At 36.5% G+C, this 20,706-nt stretch overlaps 1 protein-coding gene across 9 annotated transcripts in view; it reads left to right on the top strand.

The window, feature by feature from the left end:
- DNAH11 (dynein axonemal heavy chain 11) overlaps positions 1-12,156 on the top strand; it is a 42,317-nt gene extending 30,161 nt beyond the window's left edge. For 6 of the 9 annotated variants that reach the window (XR_015277339.1, XR_015277337.1, XR_015277340.1 and 3 more), the window contains 2 exons: positions 8,109-8,149; positions 10,683-12,156. The gene's annotated coding sequence lies outside the window, so the exon portion shown is untranslated. Of the gene's footprint in view, positions 1-412; positions 647-904; positions 1,036-4,862; positions 6,106-8,108; positions 8,150-10,682 lie in introns of those variants that run through there. The other 3 variants (XR_015277342.1, XR_015277341.1, XM_086854348.1) reach the window with 2 other exon arrangements.
- The last annotated feature ends 8,550 nt before the right edge of the window (positions 12,157-20,706 follow it).

Here is a 20,706-nt window from a genome sequence, read left to right as displayed (position 1 = left end):
ACAAGTGTATGCAGCTTGCCTCTTGGAGGTAGTTGCTCCAAGATACAGCTATGTTTGAGCTCATGGAGACAAAAAAATACTGTATTGTCTGTGCTTTACTGCCTGGGCTGTGGACACAAAAATTCCCGACTTTCATGTTTGTAGCTCTAAGACAGTATGTCTGTGTTTAAGTCAAGTGGATATGTAAAAAAACCCAGCATCTGATATCTCATCTAAATCCTACTGAAAGCACAATGACAGAGAAAATGGAGGGAAAATCCACTCTCATTTCAAGTTTGTAAAAAGTGCTGACGTAAAGAAAATCCTTTGGAAGATTAGTGAGATGGTCTTCCTTTATTTTTAGTACAAAATATACCATTTATATTATGTGCATAAATTTATGCATGGTTGGGGATTTTTTTTTCTGCAAAAGCTGAAGTCTTGGTTGCTGTGCTTTGAGGAAACTATACACAATGCAGTTCATCTCTGCTCCATGGAAGCCATCCTGGCCTGTGAAGAGAGACAGAGAGAACAGTGAGTTTTTGACCACCCAGCCCAGGTTGAACTTAGTGCTTTGCAAACCTGATGGGTTTTGTATGCAGAAATGTCATCCAGTAGGCTGAAAGAGAGCTTGGCAACAGCCCTGAAGGATTGCCACAAGAAACAGGTATGGATACCTCCTTTTTGTTAGATTCAGAGAAAATAAATACAGTGTGAAAATAGTCATACAGTTTGCATAATAAATGTTAAACATATTAATATATTACTATTATATATTTAATGTATTATTTTATATATTATATAAAATACATATTATAATATATTATTATATATTATTATTATTTGTTACTATTATATTACTATAACATACTCAACAATACTTTCAGTGCACCTACTGAAAAAAGAAATATGACTTTTTCTTCAGTTTCTGCTACCTCATGGGCATTTTTATCACATCTTAATTACTGGGGCTCTGTGGGATTGTTCTGAACTGAGACAAAAGCTAAAAGTGAAGATACTGCCACAACAGTGTGCTGAGAACAAAGTAAACATTCAGTATGTATACAAATATTACATCTGTATATTTGTGTAAAGAAGCCAAAACTATTGGGTTTGTTTGTGTCAAACCAAGCAGTTTACATCTATGTTTCATTTTAGTCCCATTTCAGTAGCTTACCTCGTGCCATTTGATTTTTTGCTTTACCCTTTTTTACCTTAAACTTCTCCTGAATATCTCTTGCTGTGAGTAGTCTTTCTCTTTGTGAAAACTTTCAGTAGTTTTGGTTTTGTTTTCCAACACAGAATATCTGCTGAAGGGAAATACAAAATAGGAAAGAGACTTTAAAGGGGTCGTGAACATCTGACAGAAATGTCTAAATTTTCCCTGTAAGAGGAAAGGCATTATATCTTTCTACTGATATTTCTATGTATTTTTATATTTTTCTCTTTAGAATTGCATGCAGTAGCTGAGATTGGGGTTTTCCCCCCATTAATATGAAACCTGAATAATTCCATGGTCACTTTGTATTGCATAACTCTGTATAGTCACTTGTATTTTGTTGTCATCCCCTTATTGCTTTGTCTATTTTTGAAATGACCTTTCCTAAGGGCTGTTTTTAGTTTACCAATAAATGTTCTTGTACAATTAGTACAATTTGGCAAAGTCTGGTACATATCTCTCTGGAGATTATAACCACAGAATTTTCAGTTCTATTTCATGTACAACTTCTTATCCATCCATTCCTCCTACCCTGCTTAGCTGACCATCTGCAGCATTTGTCCTCACCTGGATTCTTGTTGTTTTGGAGATGGTTCAGATTTCTGCTTAAACCAGGATTTCTTCTGGCATCTCATGTTGAATATAAAAAAAATGTTCACTTACAAGCCAGTTTTTATGGTGAATTAGTTCATGATGTAGGCAGAACTGATTTCTAGTAGTAATAATGGTAGACAGTACTGGAAGCCATCTGGTTTTAGAGGGTCACATGAATCTTTTCAGGTCGCTGAGCTGGATGCTCCTCATTGCCATCCTGCTCAGAGATCTTTCCTCGGGTGATCATGTAAAAGTCATGGCCAATTGCACCAAAGATGTTCATGGCAGAGATGTGTCAGCAAGCCTTCAAGCCTGGAAGGTGCATGTTTGAATCTGCCAGATTTTGCATCCACAGTTTCTTCTGCCTTCAGTAATTCACAGTGTGTTTTGCCCTCCTTTCAGAGGCATGTGCATCTCCAGAGCATCTCCTTTTCCTGTGGTGACCTTGTATAAGTGCAGACAACTGGAATTTTGAATGTTTATTTAAACCAAAGTGTTTATGTTAACTTCAGGTGAAACTAATGCTGTTGGTTTGAATGAACAAAGTGTTTCACCGGATTGGAATTGAAATAGGAAAGAATTCTCATTTTCCCCCTGAGCCTCAGAAATAAAATGGCCTTTTAAGGTGGCATTCAGATAAGAAGGAACAAGGCTTGAGGAGTAAAATGAAACTCATTGTGGTCAAAGTAAGGTCAGTTCCCTTACAAAGAGTGCATTGTTTGTATGGAGAGGCCTTGTGTTCTGCTGCAGTAGCTCTATTAAAATTACCTTCTATTACACTTGCATCTGTATAAAAGCACAAATGCCTCGAGGTGCATCTAATCCTTTATAACAGACTGTAGTAATTATTAGTCATGAGTGTCTAGGAATGAGGTGTGAGACCTGCTGATGACAGCTGCAGCTTTGTGATGGGTGGCATTTGTACCACCTGAATAGCTCCTACCTGGCACCATGACTCTTTGATGACTCTTAGGTCTCCAGTTCCAGAGCTTTTGCTTGGCTGTCACAAGTGTGTCAGAGATGGGATGATGTCCAGAAACCCTGCTTTGCCAACATTTGTGATGCTTGGTTTCAGTACTTTTATGAGTACTTGGGAAATACCCCTTGTCAAGTTATTACATCTTTGACTGACAGATAATGACTGCTACAAATAACAGGGCCTGGTTTATCTATTTCAGTGAATAAAAAGTTAAATGCTTCTTAACAAGTTCAGAGTTCTTTCTTACCTCATATGTATATTATGAGGTTATCAAGACACAACATATTTGAGAAGGTATGTGCACGTAGGTGTGTGTACTTCAGAAATGGTATGATTTTAATGGCCACTATATTTACATAACTGAAATATTTTTTGCATAACTTAAGCTATATCTATACATTCATTTTCTAGTCTGAAGGGAAAAGTATGATGAGCAGATCTTTGCCAAGCTTAATCATGAGTTTTCAGCAAAGTTTTTTTGTTCATTTGTGAAAGTCTACACCGGTTTGTTTGTTTTTTTCACATCACCTACAGTGAAACTTTTTTTCTTCAGGGCATGTTTTGGCTCCAATATGGAATTTCTTGTTAAAACAAGTGATCCAAAAAGATACACTCAGGCATCATTGTTTGCTTACTGCTTACAACCCTCAACTGGGAGACCAAATTCTGGGGCTCAAGTTTTTGAAATAGGCAAAGCAGCAACTACAGCCTCCTGTTTCCTGTCCTACGTGATCACTGATAGGATCTTCCTTCTTGATAAAAAATGTTGTAGTTAGTTTGCTTTTCTAAAATAAGCATTTTCCTAGTAGTACATGTAGTACCATGATTTTAGATTAATATGGAAGAGATATATTTGTGGTTTAGGACATTAAATTATAATGAAAAAGTGGACTTGGAATAAATTATCCATGAAACATAAGAGTTACAAAAATGCTCCTGATGTTGTAGAAGTTCATTGCAATGTGAACAATCCCTTTTCATATGTTAAGGTGCTGTATTACCCCAACCCAGGCTCTCCACCTAGCAGTGAGTGGTGCTCCTGCAGCACCAGCTGGCACAGATAAAGAGACCTTGTAAGATTTAGGCTGTGCCCTTGGTATGACAGTGAAAATTTTCAGCTCTCCAGAACACATGGATGACGAGGTGAGATATTCTGTTAAGCAGTATGGAGATTGTTGTTTAGCTTCTTTTTCCTGTGAACTACATTGAAAACTGTTGCTGTCAAGAAACAGATGCCAAATTTTTTAATTTTAGTCTGCAGGGAATATCTATAAAGGCTTGGTCCAGACAGGAGCTTGAGGGTGCTTTGAGGAATTCAATCATCTCTTGGTAGAAGTCTAGTCAGTACTGGCAGTACAACTAAAGTCTATCCATGATAAAATTAGGAAGAAAAATAAGTGAGTATGTTAGGAGTTTGCTTCTTTGTCCTTTGCAGGCTATAAATACTGAACCCATAGTATCTTCCTCCAAAGTTCCTGTGAAACTATTTGTAAATGACAGACTAGATGGTAACACAAAATCATCTGTGTAATGTTTTACCCAAAAAAACCCCTTTCTCTTCAAACTGTAGGGATAAATGTGAGTAAATCCTGGTCCTACCAGATTACAATTTAAGTTTTGCTATTGAAACCGGTTCAAGTCCTACCATGTGAGATCATAGCATCCTATGGTTGAGAAGTTTGGAGGGACTCAACTTTGCAAGTCTCAGTGGTTCCAGGACTTTCCAGTGCTTCTGGGAAGTACCTTCCACTTCTGGGAAGTGTTTTTCCGCTGTCCTATGTTTGCTTTTCTCCATTCTTGGTTTTTTTACTCAATATTGTCTCCTGGCCTTTTCAAATCCTCTGCATTCCTACTAGTCTCCTTTATTTTATGTTTCAAAAGATGATTCTTCCTATTGACATGCTTCAGCCACAGGCAGTCTCTGTGGCTCTAATAGTCCAGTGTTTTCCTTCTGAATTCAATGCCAGACAGATTATAAAAGCTGATGCCTACCAGTGAAATACCTCTGCTTGATAATGTCTAGTAGGTGTTCTTTTTTTGTAAGTAATATCTTTCTTTTAACACTTCTTTGTGTTATCTTTCTTTTAACAGATTTAACAGAGTTGGAATATTTAATACTATTGTCCCTGGATGTGCAGGTCAGACAAAACTACGTGAGAACCCCAGGTTGCCCATTCATACTTAAATATGACAAAATTAAAACTGATCATTTGGTTCAGCAGTGTATTTCTGAATGGGGAAAAAAGAAATATTTGGTTTTTTCAGTAATAAGAAAGAACTTCAAGGGACAAATTTACTGTTTTGTAACTGGCATGAACACAAAATTCAAGATCCCCTCTTTGCTAGTATGTAACTTAAGATTTTTAATGAGGAAATTGTGAAATTGTTTAGCAATGACATTTTGATTTTGTGTTCCTTTAGAAATGAGATTTAATGAGATTTTTTTTTTCATTTGTGTCATTAAAGTTTCTGGGGTTTTGTTCTAAAAGTTTGAGCAGTTATATTTAAAAAAAAAAACAAACAAAAACAACAGTGAAACCTCTAAATGCAACCAAGCCTTCAAATAAAACACTAAAGCTCTCCCAGAAAAATCGAAGTGCTTTTAAAAAGGATGGCATTTTTAGCAATGGTTGTGTTGCACTTGACTTGCAGAGCCTGTGCAGCTGCTGGCTGTGCCCCTGTGATGGGTGGCAAGTGACACCACTGCAGCCTGTGCCTGCTCTGAGTTTGGGCAGTACCTGCCTGTGTTTCTCAGATGTCTCTTTTGTGCAGCAATGTTATGGAATACTAACAATCAACAGTGCCTAATTAGCTCATTTTGCTTTGAACTGGGGTTCTTGTCAGCTTTGATTGACACTCTTAATTGTGACTCTCTTGAGCTCTGTTCTTAAAAATGTTTGCACACATCAGATATTTGATTTAGCTGACTTATTCTTACCATGTTTATATACTCATCTGTGTATTTGGATTATGGTTGTTTTTTTTCTTGCTGCCCTAGAAGCTGTGTCAGGTTGTCCCTGACACTGAGCTGGTCTCTGAAATGATGTTGGCTGCTGAAGGGTTTATTGACACCTGTCTGTTAGCCAGGAAGTTCATCACCTCATGACCCCTCTGCAGGGAGCTGCTCCCTAAACAGCTGAAGGTTCTTTGGGCTTCTGGGTTTGATACATATCCATTAACACACACTCCTCCATAACAGTGCAGCTGAATTGTATAATAGCATATTATTGTATAATAGGAGGGACTTATGCATATTGTCTTTCTTGTATTTTTAAAGACACTTTAAATCACATGTCCATCCTTAATAAATTGTCAGACATGAATTTGGAAAAAAGTGCCCTTTCTTCTTACCTTTGGATATTTGTAATGTGTTAATTTTGTATTAAATAACAGTACACCACCACTTCATACCTGGGATGACCGACTACATTGTGCTGCTGTGTGACACCCATGTAAATACCTATCTTTTGGAGAAGAAAATAACAGAATAGAAATTACTTTGAAAAATAGCATATTGTAATTGAATGAAGATATCTTTAAACTTTCCCCAGTAAAAACAGTGGCAACTGTTTGAAAAAAAGGGGGTGGAAAAGCATTTCCAAATAATTTAATTATTATAATAGAAAGAACCTGTGTTCAGAAATATTACCTTAAAAATGCAAACCCTAGAAACTCTATGATCTCTTCCATGTATGTATGTTGTTTTGATCATCTCCAGCTGTATAATTTTTCACAAGATATTCCTAATATTAATTTTTATCAATGGAATAAAAACTTGAAGAACCCTTCAACCTTTAGCCATAAACTCAAATAGCAGGCAGAGCCTTTATGAAATAAGAAACAACTTGATTTTCCTGCCTGCATAATTTTGAAATTATGTCTAAATATCCTGAAGATTTCCTGACACATTCTTGCAATTTTCTAGAGATGAAATTAAACCATGCATATCTAAAGATAATTAATACTGTTTGCTTCACTAGAACAAGGATTCCTTGAGTCTAATGATTACTTTGTCCCAGAGGCGTGTTCTGAATGGAGAAAAGTAATTTATAACATTGCTTGCCACTTCATTATTAATTATAGTTACAATAATAATATTAACATTAATGTTTGAAGCAAAATCTAGAATGTTCTTCTTTGTTTACTTTTTAATTCTCATTTGGTTTGCTTTCAATGGAAATGGGAGAAATCAAGTATCTCTGAGAAAAAATTCTGGGTTTCTGCACAAAATATACAGCAGTTCTGAGAGTATTGCTCCAGTGTTGGGACTTCCAGAACTCAAAATATACCTTTGGGGCACAAGGATCCTAGCCTAGGGAAACTGCTGCAGAAGGGTTTTCAGGGCTTTCCTTGTTGTGAAGGGACTCCTGGTCCTGCCATACCATGGCAAATAAAGTCCTTGTGCACTGGAAAAGCCACACACCAGGCTGCTGTTGAGATGCATATCGTGCTCTTTAACACCCTTTCAGACAGAAAAACAACAAATTTTGGAAACAAAAAAAACAAAAAAAAAACTTGCCTAAATCTAAACAAAATCTTATTAAACACAATTTATTCCTAAATTTCCTGGTTTCATTATCAACTCTGTTTAATTTCTTTGCCCAGATGTACCATTTCTAAAATGTGGAGACTCTTTTTCAGTACAGATAACTGGCATCTTTATTACTTCAGAATTTTTTTTTTTTATTACTGATAATGAACTTGAGTTTGAAAATTGAGTTTTCTTCAGTTTGAAAATTACTTTTTTAAAGTTATTCTTTGTGATGTATTTAGTGCATTTGATTCACACTTACAGAGTTACCACTGTCATGGTAGAGGATAGAGGCATGGCATCTGACAACTTAAAATGGTATATTTTAAGTTGTGAATTTGCTTCCAGTTCTGTTTTTGTTTTGGATTTTTTGGTTTGTTTGGTTTTTTTGCAGGGGAGCAATGTCTTTCTTTTTTTTGAGGGGGTGGGAAATCGATAATACTAATAGACTATATTTGTATTGATCTCCTAGGTGTAGCTGCTGAATATGTTTTCAAAGTTTACCCAGTTGGTAGCCAGTTAAGAATAGGGAAACAAATTCTGGAACACTGAAAATTAAATGGATATGCAGATATATCTATATTTTAGCCTTTCATATTTTTTAGTCGATCTCTAAGGCTGACTGAAAGCCACTGAAAGACTGTAAGTGAATAAAAATGTCTTGTTTCACTCTGTGTAAAATTGTTTCCTTCACAAACATTGCCATTTAGCTTTATTTCATGTGCTAACATGACTAGTTAAAATGTTTTTGTAGAGCTGTTATGACTGGGGACTTCATGCTATCAAGTCAGTTTTGGTAATTGCAGGGTCCCTGAAACAAGGAGACAAGAACAGACCTGAAGATTGGGTAAGATATATTTCTGGTGTTTTGCCTTTGAATAAAAACAGAATCCTAAAAAAAAATTATTTCATACTTCTGTGATACATTGTTTACCCTCCTTTTCCATGTGCTTATATGAGCCTTAAGAGTTCAATTTGCATAAAATAGTGACAGATGATATCCCAATTTTCACAAGCCTGATCAGTGACCTGTTTCCAGCTCTGGATGTTCTGAGGACGAGGAACCTACAGTTTGAGCAGATGGTTAAACAATCTACCCTGGAGCTGTACTTGCAGCCAGAAGAGAACTTTATTCTCAAAGTAAAAGAATTTGTTGTCTTTAATTATCCCCCTTAAGATTTTTGATCAAAATAATTGCCAGTGGGTTAGTTGTATTAGACAGGAAGATTATTTTTGAGTGTATTAAAGCACTGATAAATTGTCTCTCAGTGAGTCAGTATTTCAAAGGCATTTCATCGTGGCAGTAATGTTCCTCAGTATGATAAATATGTCCATATGGAAACATGTGTCCTGTTCAGAAAAGCTGTGTACAGTGGCAATCTAGAGTGACATAAATGTTTGTGCACAGTAAGAAAAATTTGTATTTGGCAGCAAATTCATTGTTGGTCAGATATTTCTAGTCAGGTAGAAGAGCAAGGGGAAAAAAAAGCATAAATAAGAAGGTGTGTATTTGGAATGTACATGACTACATGTGACTTTTTTGTGCTCTGACCTTCATTTATATATTTCATTTTATTTATATATTTATTTATATATTTTTATTTATATAATGCATGTTGTGTTATACACATTAAATGTATGCATGTATACTCACAAGAATTAGTTGCCCATAAGCTAAATTTAAGCACTAATTTTTTTTATTAATAATGAACTTAATAATAATAATTATAATTAATTCATAATAATTTAATAATAATAATAATTTAATTAATAATTTAAAGACAGGATGAAAAAGTGAAATGTAGAAACACTGGTTAGTACACAGACCAAATAAAAAGTGCATACATTCCCACCTTTCTTCAATGAACATCCACATCTGCTGTGTGTGACAGCACACACCTCACCTTTATTGGGGTATGTTGGAAATAAGGCTGGTTGAATGTGACTGATCAGAAGATTTATAAAAGATTTTGTGGTCTTCTCTCTCTTGTTCCATTATGCTGACAGAAGGGTGAAAAACTAAAAGGTATGCCTTGGGGTAATGTGAACTTTACAATCAGCCTTCTACAGAGTGTTTTGTTTCCTGACAACTGGGTAAATCAGAAAACAAACACTAAGCATCATGAAAATGTTCCTGTTAGGCTTTGGAAAATCAGACAGAATATTCTTCACCAAAACAAAAATCCACAAACAGCCAAACTATTTCTATTCTGTGACTCATACAGGAGACTGACTTTGTATTTTTCTGAGTTACAGCTGTACAACAGATTGCGGAATCCGCTCTGCTAAAGCAATGGCAAAATTGTGATAACTGTTCTGTGTCCTTGGGTTTTCACAGTCCTGCTGGACTGTGTGGCAGTCTGGCAGAACAGGATTTGTCCTCACTTGCTGAGGCAACTGCTTTAACTCCATTCCACTAACTCTCTTATCGTTTTCTGAGAGACTGTGCTGCTTGATGCAGCATTAGCTTTGCTGAGGCAAATCTGCCAAGAAAGTACAAGCTTATTTTTTCCTATTAAAGGGAATAAGAATGTGGAGGGTGAAAAAAATCTTGTGAATAATTATCTCTGTGATAAGAACTACAGCAGGAGAGGAAAGGTGCTCACTGTGTGTCCCTCCTGCATGGTAGGATGCTCAGCTAGAGGAGCAGCCAGCAGTGTGTCCCTCAGTGTTTGTGGTTGGAATTGCAGGGAATGGAAAGGGCAAGGTACCTGCCTGCCTGTGTAGCATGTTTTCCATCTCTCATTGTAAAGAAACTGCCACAGCTCTTGCATAAAAAATTCTTCATGTTGCCTTTGCCTGAGGCTGCAGGGTAATGACACTCTGCTGAGGGCACTCGGTCAGCCACATGATGAGCAATAGAAAGCTCAAACGTTGCAAGCAAATTCTACATTTTATGTGTTGTTTGCATGTCCCAGAGGACAGTTAATCCTGGCATGAAGTAATGAACATTCAATTTGACAGATAGACTAAGTAATACTTTGTTCTGGAAGGAGAAGCAGGATGTTTTAATTAGGCTTCTAGACAGACATAATGGAATTCTTGCCAAAACACTAGACAAATAATTCTAATACATAATGCTTGCCTATTTCTGCTACTAACTGTTGGCAGCTGCATAGATTTTCTTCTCCATTTAACACTTTCTATTAGAATTTAGTGCAGAATACAGCTATTTCATACTGGGACTCTTCTTTCCTATCCTTAGGCTTAATGGAAATTTGGGACTAAACTAGCACAGAGACAAGAGTAAATGAATATAAACTGTTGGCTGAGTGCAGGGATTCAGTCAGAGATCCAGTTCAGGAAAAAGTCCAAAATTCCTACTATGTGAAAATGGTGAAATTAGTGTCACTAACATTCACCCTGTTCCTTCTCTTCAGGTTCTGAAAGTTCATCATCACATGTATGCGGACACAAAAGAAATGCCCATTTGGAATGAAGTTAATGCAGAAGTTCTGACAGCTGATAAACTGTGTGGCTTTATACCCCAGGAAACCTGAGAGTGGAAAGCTGGCAAGAAACAGATGTGCTCTTGCTAGAATATCATTCTCCATCCAAAATGGACAATACAAACATGTAAGAGACAGAATTCTTCCATTTTTCTGAGGTTGTGATGTAACGAGTGGTGAGTGCAGAGCACTGGTGGCTCTGGAAAGGCAGGAGGGCAGGATGCTGGTAGACAGAAAGTATTTACCTGAACAATGCTGATCCAGCTGCCTTGAAGGGCCTGTTATTTCCTCCCCAGACCCATGGTACCTCCCTTATCTCACCCATATCACTAAGACTAATGAGCAACTCTCCTGTAATCAAAACAGAAATAGGTCATTATTACATAAAATGCAACATATTTTTTTTCTGTATTTAATTTTGCTGTATTGAGTGTTTACTGAATTTTTTGTTATTTTAAATAGCCACCTAATAAGCAAAGAAAACATGGGTTTGGTGCTACAAAAGTTTCTTGTTTCAGTGATGTGTTATCTTCTGAAGTTTTAATTGCAGTGTTTAATTGCAATGTTGTTGAAGCACTTAAGTGATAAGATTCTATTGAAATATAATTTTCAGTTCACCTATCATCTTCTCTGAGTGGACAAGCCAGAATTACCCATGAGGGGCCAAAAAGGTTTGTTTTAAATAGGGATACAGATTCTGTGTGCTATGGATGCTAACAAGATGAGCCATACACTGGCTCCCCCTCTACCTGTTTTCCCATTTTCTTCTTCCTCTATTTTCTGGAGACAGTTTTGCAGTGTGCATTCCTTTTTTTTGTATTCTTATAATTTCTTTGCTTTTCACTATTTCTAAGTAATATTTTAGTAGCTAATTAACGCTTTTATGTCTTGCCTATTTGGCACCACAAAAAGCCTTAAGTTAGCCTATGAATACTGTAATGCTGATTGTGCCTCCTAGATGTGAGCTGATGTAATTCAAGATATCAATGATAAGATTATTGAAACTGGTATTTGGAAAGTCTCTCAGTAAAATACATTTAAGATAGATGTCCTTGAATCACTGTACTATGGAAGGCTAGTGTAGGAAACCTGAATCAGTCAGTCTAGGTGCAGTAAGATACAGACTTCTTCTTTCCTTCTTATTAATTATACTACTAAACCACTTTTGTGGGCCCTCTGAAATGCTGTAATGTAACAAAATCCAAATCTGAGATCTGAGTGTAACACTTGGAAAGGGATTGGAGTTTTATGCTTTCCTGTCTTAGAAACTTAAACCCTAATAAAACTTAGGAAACTTAAACCCACTGGTTACTCAGCAAGGTGCCTGGTGGAGTGAGCCATATAACCTAACTTTATCTGAAAAACAAAAAGTGGCTTTTTCAATAAACATTTTTGAGCACCTAAATTTAGAGTCCTGCTCTGAATCATCTTCTGATTATTTCTATTGACCTTGAGGGAGATTTTCCTTCCTCTGCTTTTACTTGCTTTCAGGAGAACTCACATCAACAAAGCAGGCTTGTCACCTTTTGAATTAATTTAACTCTAACAAGGTCAAGTAAAATCTTTTGAATTTTTCATCCCCTGTGATTCTGGTAAAAAACTCTAGGCTTGTTCAAACAGTTTGTTCAACTTGTTCAAGGAATAGTGTATGCATTGTGTTGCAGATAATCTCCGTGGCACTGTAATAAACATGATTGTTCTGACCACGTTCTTGTTAAGCAATACACCTTAGGTTTGTTTTGCTGAGAAGTGTATTGATGATTTCTAGGTTCTGACCCTTACAAGCAATGCATGTGTGCCTATGACTCTGCCAATGTGGCTGCTGTTTGAGGTACATGTCCAAGAGCTCCTGCCCCAGCTACAATATCCAGAGCTGGTATTCATCACCCGAGACCCCAGGACCTGAAGTAGAACCTGCAAGCATCTGATAATATTGGCTGGCATTTTTAACATCCAATTTGAAGATTAATTGGTATAAACTCCATTATTTATACTAGGTCTTCCTTCTAATTTTTATTCTGTTAATTTATTATTTATTTGGTGGCCGCATATATCCTCAAATAGGCATTTCAGAGAATTTTGCCATCAGTTAAGTGGGGTATTTTCCTCTGTGTCCTGCTTAATCAGAGCAGCAGTGTGGAGGGCTGATCCTGGTTGAATGCCAGGTTCCCACCAAGCCACTGTTACTCCCCCTCATCAGCTGGACAGAGAGAAAAATATGATTAAAGACTCTTGGGTTAAGATAAGGACAGGGAAATTAAATACTCAGCACTCTGTCATGGGCAAAACAGACTCATCCTGGACAAATTAATTTTATTTATTACCAATCAAATCAGAGTAGGGTAGTGGGAAAAAAACCCCCAACTCTTAAAAATACCTTCCTTCCACTCCTCCCTCTTTCCCATATTTTTTTGGACTTTTTATCCTTAGTAAGAGAAATTCAGTCTCCAGGTCCATTTAAACCATTGAGAATTATGCCCACTGCAAATTGTACACCACAAACTGAAGATTTAACCTTTTCCTATGGCCACATTTATATACAGATAATTTTTTTTTTTCCAGCTAAATTAGCTTCACACAAACAAAGTGTATGAGATCTGTAGGAAGCAAATCACTTCATCACCTTTCCACTATGCTCTTGAACAACTTGCAGAGTTATATTTGTGGAAGACAAATTGTAGAAGGTATGATAGTATGATACATACCTGTCAGTGGAAGAACAGAAAGCGTGAGCTGTTAGTTGAGATTGCCTCAGTTTGAAAGTATGGTTATTTTTGCACTTTTTTTAAAGTGTGTTCTGCATAGGATATTCTCAAGTGAGTCATGGTGTTATGATTGCATTAACCTGTATCGTACAACTTTTTAATGCTTAGATGAGTAGGAATTTTCCTGGGGAGATTAGAAGTCTATGGATGTAGAAACTTGGATCTGATGATCAAAAGATATAATCCATTATCAACTCTCCTGTTGCCTTTGAGGGTTAATATATGATAGAAAAATACAGAGTTTAGAAATGAAGTATTTATCAGGCAAGGAAGCTTTTAGGTGCTCACAGTAAATAAAGCTGTTTACTGCCAGCTGTTTGTCCAAATGGTTTTAGGTAAGGTGAAAGCCAGGCCACAAATTACATTGAAATAATTGAGAAATTAAACCACCTACATCTTTCATCAGACTTTGCTTCTCTTACAGTTATGGGGAGACTGGTGTTCTGTAAAGCCAGAGGTGGAACAAATGTGTTACAGCTACAACCAGATTTCAAAAGCTTCCTGTTAGAAGAAGTTGAATTAAATTTTTCATGTAAAAAATAATCCACTAAAAAAAATTTTTAGTAGTTCTTTGAGAATTAAAGAATGGGGTATCCTGTTTCATCACTTTCTAGAATTTAGTTCTAGCCAGAGAGAGAAACAGAAATTATGTTTCCTTTTAAAAGTAAACTGTAATGTATTTGATGGGATTTTTTTCCTTTTTAATGTTAGTCAATCTTTGTTCACACATTTTAGACTGTACATCTCCAGTATTTTACTGATTTACTCGTAATAAAAGGCAAAGCAGTCTTGCTTGCTGGAAATGCTGGAGTAGGAAAAACAGCGTTTGTAGGCAATAGGCTTGGTGCTGTCTCTGAAGATGAGCTCCAGACCAACAATTCATCCTACTGCCACACAACACCAGCAGTGCTCCAGAGTAAGTTCCATGCAGATGTGAGAAACTTATCTTCCCTCAACAGCAGTAATAAAATATATTCCACAATTATTAGAGTCTTTTCACAGCCATTGGCTACTGCTCTTGTCTGGGACTTTGCAAAGTTCATTTCTTTGCAAACTGGAAAACTTTGAAAGTTGTGCCAGGCAAGGGGAAAGGAGGAGGATGGAACTGCTTGGTGCAAACTGGAACTGACACTGTGCTCCCAAAAGCTGGTGTCTGATTGCAGATGAGAAAATTTTGAATTTCCTCTGTTCACCAGAAGGCTTGAGCCAGCTTTGGCATAGCCTGGGTGTCTCTGCATGGTGCCTGTAGGTGTACTGAAACAGACAGTCAGAAGCTGAGTTTACTTTTGCTAGGTACCATAAAACATCCAAGGAGGGTTAATCCCTGCCTGGTGGAGTTTGGAGTCTCTGTAGATGAGATGGATGCAGATCAAGGGAACTGTTAATATAACACACAAATGGAGAGGGCTGTATGTCGGACAAAAATATTAAACTAGTGGTAGATTTTGGAGCAAGAGGAGTCAGATGGTCAAAGTAAATAGGTTCATAAAAGCTGTCTGTTTTGCTCTTCATGAACAACACTATCAGTGGATATGCCCTCTTTGCCATCCTTTTTTTTATCCTTCCTGTAACTTGAACGGGAAACAACTATAAAAAAACCCCTATGTGCCCTCTTTGCAGTACAAATTTCATGCCATGAAAAACACTAGAGAAGTAAATTAATACACTGGCTTGTCCTTTTAAATATCTGGGAGAAGATGCCAAAAATATTTTCAGTTTTAAAAAACTTTCTATGATTTTAAAAGTCTTCAGATAAAATCTTGAGAAGAATTTGTGTTTGATATGTAATTTAACTGCTTTTTTAATCAGTTGTCTAATTTTCCAGCCAATCTACATTGCTGCTAATGGATTACATTTTTACCTGTTTTAAAAAGGTAGGTATAAATCAACAAATCTTAATCGAATAAGCTTTCACCATGTTTTTCTTTTGTCTTGTGTTAAATTCTTCTGTATTCACATCAGAAAAAGATCATTTTGTCTTCTTTATCCCTTAGTTTATTCTTTGAAGTGTTTCCAAATTCATATTAACATAGAATCCTGCATTAACAGAACTTAATCACCTTTTTGCCCATCAAAATGAATGGAAATATTAGGAGAAAAGAAATTTGCTGTGCATCAGAGTGAGATCATGAGCTGTTGTACACTGTCATAGCTCCTTTAATGGGGAACCAGCCTTTAAAGGCTTTCAGAGATCCCTCTGATCAGGGAGGGATTTTTCAGCTAATGACTGCCACTCCAGTAGCAACCATGACCATGGCTCAAGAGTACAAAAACATACACACTTTCCATTGCAAAGAGAAGCTGAGGAAAGGTGCTCCTGGGCAGCAAAGGCTGTGTCTTCTTCTTGCAGGAAACTTCTTAAATAAACCAGAGATGTGAAGTCAACATTACAGAGGCTTGTTCTCCAAGAGTGTTACACCCACAAATAGTCTTGTGGCATAAAATTTGAAAGTTTATGAACCTGTAAGGATTTGATGTGAAATTTTAGTAGTATTCCTTCACATTTTAAGTCAGTGTTGTAAGCCACCCTGCTACTTCTGTAAGCCAGCCATGCTCCTTCTAAGAAAAATTAAGACATATACAAAGCAGTGGATTCATCTCATTGTCTGTGGCTCTTTCTTCTGCCCACTGCTCTTCAGCCAAGTTCCTCTTGTTAAATGCTCTTCTACCAAGCCCCTCTGCTAATCACACCAGGTGAACTGCATGAAGATCCAGAAACAAGTATATTGTGTTCCTTTTCTGCTGTGTTTACAGCATTGTCTTGGTGAGCTGTGACAGAATGATTTTGTACTGTCATGTGTACATCAAAATGATGGCCCCTTGCATTATTTTTGTGTTTGTGTGCACCGATATTTTCCTCCTGGAAAAGGCATTCAAGTGATACACTGAAGTGCCTTCGTGTGTCTGAAGCCATCACTCCAAGCAATTATTTGGAACAGTCAAATTGTGGATTGTTTTCATAATGGAGAGTCATTCACAGCAAATTGCACAAATGAGCAATTTAAATTAAGCCTTATTTCATAAAAAAGAGCTTAAGAGATGAACTTGTTAAAGTACAGTGATTCAGTACCATTCATTGCTGTGTTCTTTCCACAGTTCAGAGGTTAAAAGATTTTTTCTCACTGATCATATCACTTTTAATCTGCAGTATTTTCTGTCAGTTCTCATCTTATCTATAGCCACATAACTTCTTTTGAGGTATCTGCTAGAGTGGGTGAGATTATCATGTAGTGTAGGGTTTTATTTAGCATTCCCCAAGGCGTATGACTCATCCGCTCTGCCTCTAGAACAGCAGAAAATTTCAAAATGTTGCTTGATGGAGGCATGTTCTGATGCAAACTAATATTGGTACATTAATTCTGGGGTCCCCAATAATGCTTAAGTCTGGAACGCTGCCACAGAGAATAAAAATGTGCAATATTTTTTCCTAATTCTGGGCATTATTTAAAATTTAGATAAGGCTAAGGATCAAGAGGGATGATTCCTAATTTGGGGTTTAAAATTACGGGTACAGCTAAAAGACCAAATTGTCTTTTATACAATTAAGAGGCTTTAAGCCTTTCATATGCACATAGTTTCTGCAAAAAGTTTTTTCCCTTCTGTGATAAGAAATCAGGGTAAGTGCAGCCACAGCTTTTTCCCCCCAAAGCTTATGATCATCCAGTTTCAAATACGTTGAGGTTCTCCATTTCTGTCCTGTCTTCCAGCACACCTTCAGTCTTTATCTGCTTGTTTTACTTCTCCAGCCAATAACCATCCTTTCAGCTGACTCTGACTAGACAGGAGTGGCCTTGGAAGCACTTGCTGCCTTTGTTGAGTTCAAAATTCAAAATCACTGTTGAGGTTTGCAGATGATTCATTTCACTGCAAAATCTATGACAATACTTCTGTAGTCCTTCTGGAAACTGCTTGCAGTGATGTATTTGTTTATTCTGCTTTGCCCAAGGAACTAATAAGTCTGATGTGTGTCAGGACCGTGGCAGTGCTGTGGTGTTCAGCCTTCAGCTATCCCTGTGCAAGTGCAATTTCTGTTCCCTACAGACTCTCATGAACATGTTGCCCAGTTTTTAAATAAGCAAGACAAGTTTAAAACCATATACTTATGTTTCATTCTCTTTTTTTTTGGCCATCCCAAAGTATTTTAACACACAGTGCAATAGAAAAAAAAATTTAAAAGTCTGTAGTGTGCATTTTTTCCTCTTCTACTTATTATACATAGAACTGATTTTTTTTTTTTTAAATACGTATAGGCATTTCTTATTGACAAATACTAAAGTCTTATTAAATTCTGGCTTTCATCATCTCAAAATCAATAGCAGGTATATCCCAAATTCATTACATTATTGACTGAACAAAAAAAATCTGGGTTGGATGTACAAAACTTTTGAGAAATACCTTTTCTCTTACTCTTTTCAATATTGAGTTTGCATTAAATTCTCTGATGTGCTGCAGGGATTTTAACCACTGTACTCCCAAAATTTCATAACCTCCTTTGGTTCAAATCCCAGCTCTGAGACAAAGAATTTAGGCTGCTTGTTGAAGGTGTGCCTCAGTCACATACTGCAGTTTTCCTTGAAGTCCAACTATTGCTGTGGTTTTGTTTTGTGCAATAATAGCAAAATATTCCTGTGATAATCTGAACAAAAAAAAATACACAACATAGAAAGGAAGATTTAGTTTTCTACTTCTACTTTAATAAATTCCTGATGATTTCTGCAGGTTTTTGTTTCCATGCACAATATTGAAAGAGTGCAATTAGAAATCAGACTTCTGTGGATGTCTTATGTGTCTGTGGAATACTTCACTAAGTGGCAAAAGTTGAGGATCACATCATACCAGAGTTCAGCATTATAATAATGCTTAACAAAATTGTGTTCTTCTGTGTTTTCAACATGACTTAGCAGCTTTCTGTAGCTATTTTTTTTCCTTGCACATCTAAGGGAAACAGTGTAGTTGGATAAAAATTGTATAAACTCAAAGTTTATGTCTCAATATTTTACAGTTCTGATGAATACATGAGGGTATTTTAGTTAATTTGTTCACTGTCATAGTAAATTTGTAACCTGATGGTCTGCATTGACCATCGTGTGACCACCACATTTGGGGGAACAGGCAGAAATTTAGTACAATCACCTTAATATGCCTTTGTCTGGGAGATGATATTGCATTAGTTTCCTGATTAAATGTCCTGATTAAATGATATCTATCATTCATATTTTTGCACTTTACGTATTTTGGTAAAGATCTTATTTAATCCTTCCCAGGAGAAGGAGAAAATAATCTACTCACTGATTAATTTTTTGAGTGCCAGGATACCTGGGGATTTCACACTCAAAGCATTTCAGTTTCAAAGGATGCAGATGGATATGCTGTGAAATTTTCAAAAGCTGTGAAGTAGTCAATCAACTAAATCAACAAGACTTTTCTGGGATTCAGAATCCCAGGGTGATATATTCTCAAATACTATCTGTGAGTTTCACTGATTGCTAAGGCCTTCAACAGTTAAAAAAACCCCCAGCCTTGTACATGGTGAAATGTTCCATCAGTTTTAGCCAGCATGATTTTGAATTCTTGATTTTGTTCAATTTCAGTGTTGCTTCATATGGTAGTAATTTTTTGTGTCTTTGTATTACATTTGAGGGATGTTTGGAAAAAGGTGGAGGAAGAACATGGTCATACCTATGTTCCAGTAAAAGAATGAGAAACTTTTCTATTTTATTGGTGATTTGAATATGCCTGAAGTGGATAGATATGGAACGGTTCAGCCTCATGCATTGATTTGTTTCCATACTAATCAAAATACTGGTGAGCTTTTGCTTCTTAATGTTATGATATAATTTTTGTGCTGTGGTCCATGATGACAACCCTAAACCACAGAGGAAATAGAAAGCTTTGAAATTAATTGATTAAAGAGAAAAGCATGTGCTCCTGGGAGGTTATAAACTGTTCTAGAAAAGAGAAGCAGAAAGTGAAGGGGCTATGGAGTCTTGGAAGGAAAGTGTCCTTCAGCTGCTTTTGATGGAGCTGCTGGACTTTGGCCCCAGTGATGGACTATAGAGAGCAGGGGTGGCTGAGATACAGAAACTGATTCCCTAAATTGCAGGTGTTTCACCTGGAACACCTGTGTTCTTCACCTGTAGGGACAACAGACAAAATCCATAGAAACTTTATGATACTGGATCAAATGAGCAGTCTTTTTCTGCCATGAGAATAAAAACATAGAAGATGGCCACTGAAGGGTAATTCAGTTGATTTGGACAATTAAGGTAGTTACAGAATCACAGAATCTCAGATCTGTTAGGGTTGGAAGCAACCTCTGGAGATCATCCAGTCCAAGATGTCAAAGCAGTGCTGCCTAGAGTTGGTGACAGCCTTCTTACTTTCCAAATGACAATTTAATTTTTTAATTTCAATATTGAAATCTATTGTATTCCTTCACCACAACAAAGTTTCCAGTCCAAAATCAACAGATTAGTGTTTTAGTTTGTTCTGTTACAGAAAGACCAATATTCTGTGTAAATACTTCACTGTTATCATAAATACATGTTAGATTCTTGTTCAGATACAAGCATGTCATCTAATATGACATGAAGAAAATATGTGACTTACAGAAAAACAATTTGAATGATCTGTACCATTCTTGCATCTGTTAATGCAGATGAACTGGATATTTTTTTTCACTGGGTCATCCCTCATCTCATGAAGGAATGGCATCAGGCATCAGCTGAATATCTTGTTAAGGAAAAAGATAAAAAAAGAAAGAAAAAGCAAGTGACTACTCATGTCTGAAACATCTCTGGCTTGGAGAAATCAGTCAGGTCTAATTTGGTGACATGCAAAGCTAATGTCTCAATGCTCTCCTGTTTTCTTCCCAAAACTATATTATTTTTGAGACAGGAGAACTTTTATCTTTAACAGAGATTTCAGAGCTAAGATCTCAAAATCCTTAGTGCTTAAAAGGGTGGGTGTTTCTTTCTTTTGAATGGTTTTGAATTCTTTTAAAACAAAACCTAGCCAAAAATTAAAAATTTCAATTTTTACAAAACAGATAAAATCAAGAAAGATGTTGACCATGCAATTCAGGAATTTAATGTAACTACTTAAGAATTCTAAAATAGAGAAAAATTCATTGCAAACACATGGAAAGTAAGAGAACACATTATTTTATGAAGTTCTGGTAAGAAAGGATT

Source organism: Cyanistes caeruleus, chromosome 1 (assembly GCF_971803275.1).
Source record: "Cyanistes caeruleus chromosome 1, bCyaCae1.hap1.1, whole genome shotgun sequence".
Taxonomy (NCBI): domain Eukaryota; kingdom Metazoa; phylum Chordata; class Aves; order Passeriformes; family Paridae; genus Cyanistes; species Cyanistes caeruleus.
This window is presented reverse-complemented; position numbering and strand designations above follow the sequence as displayed.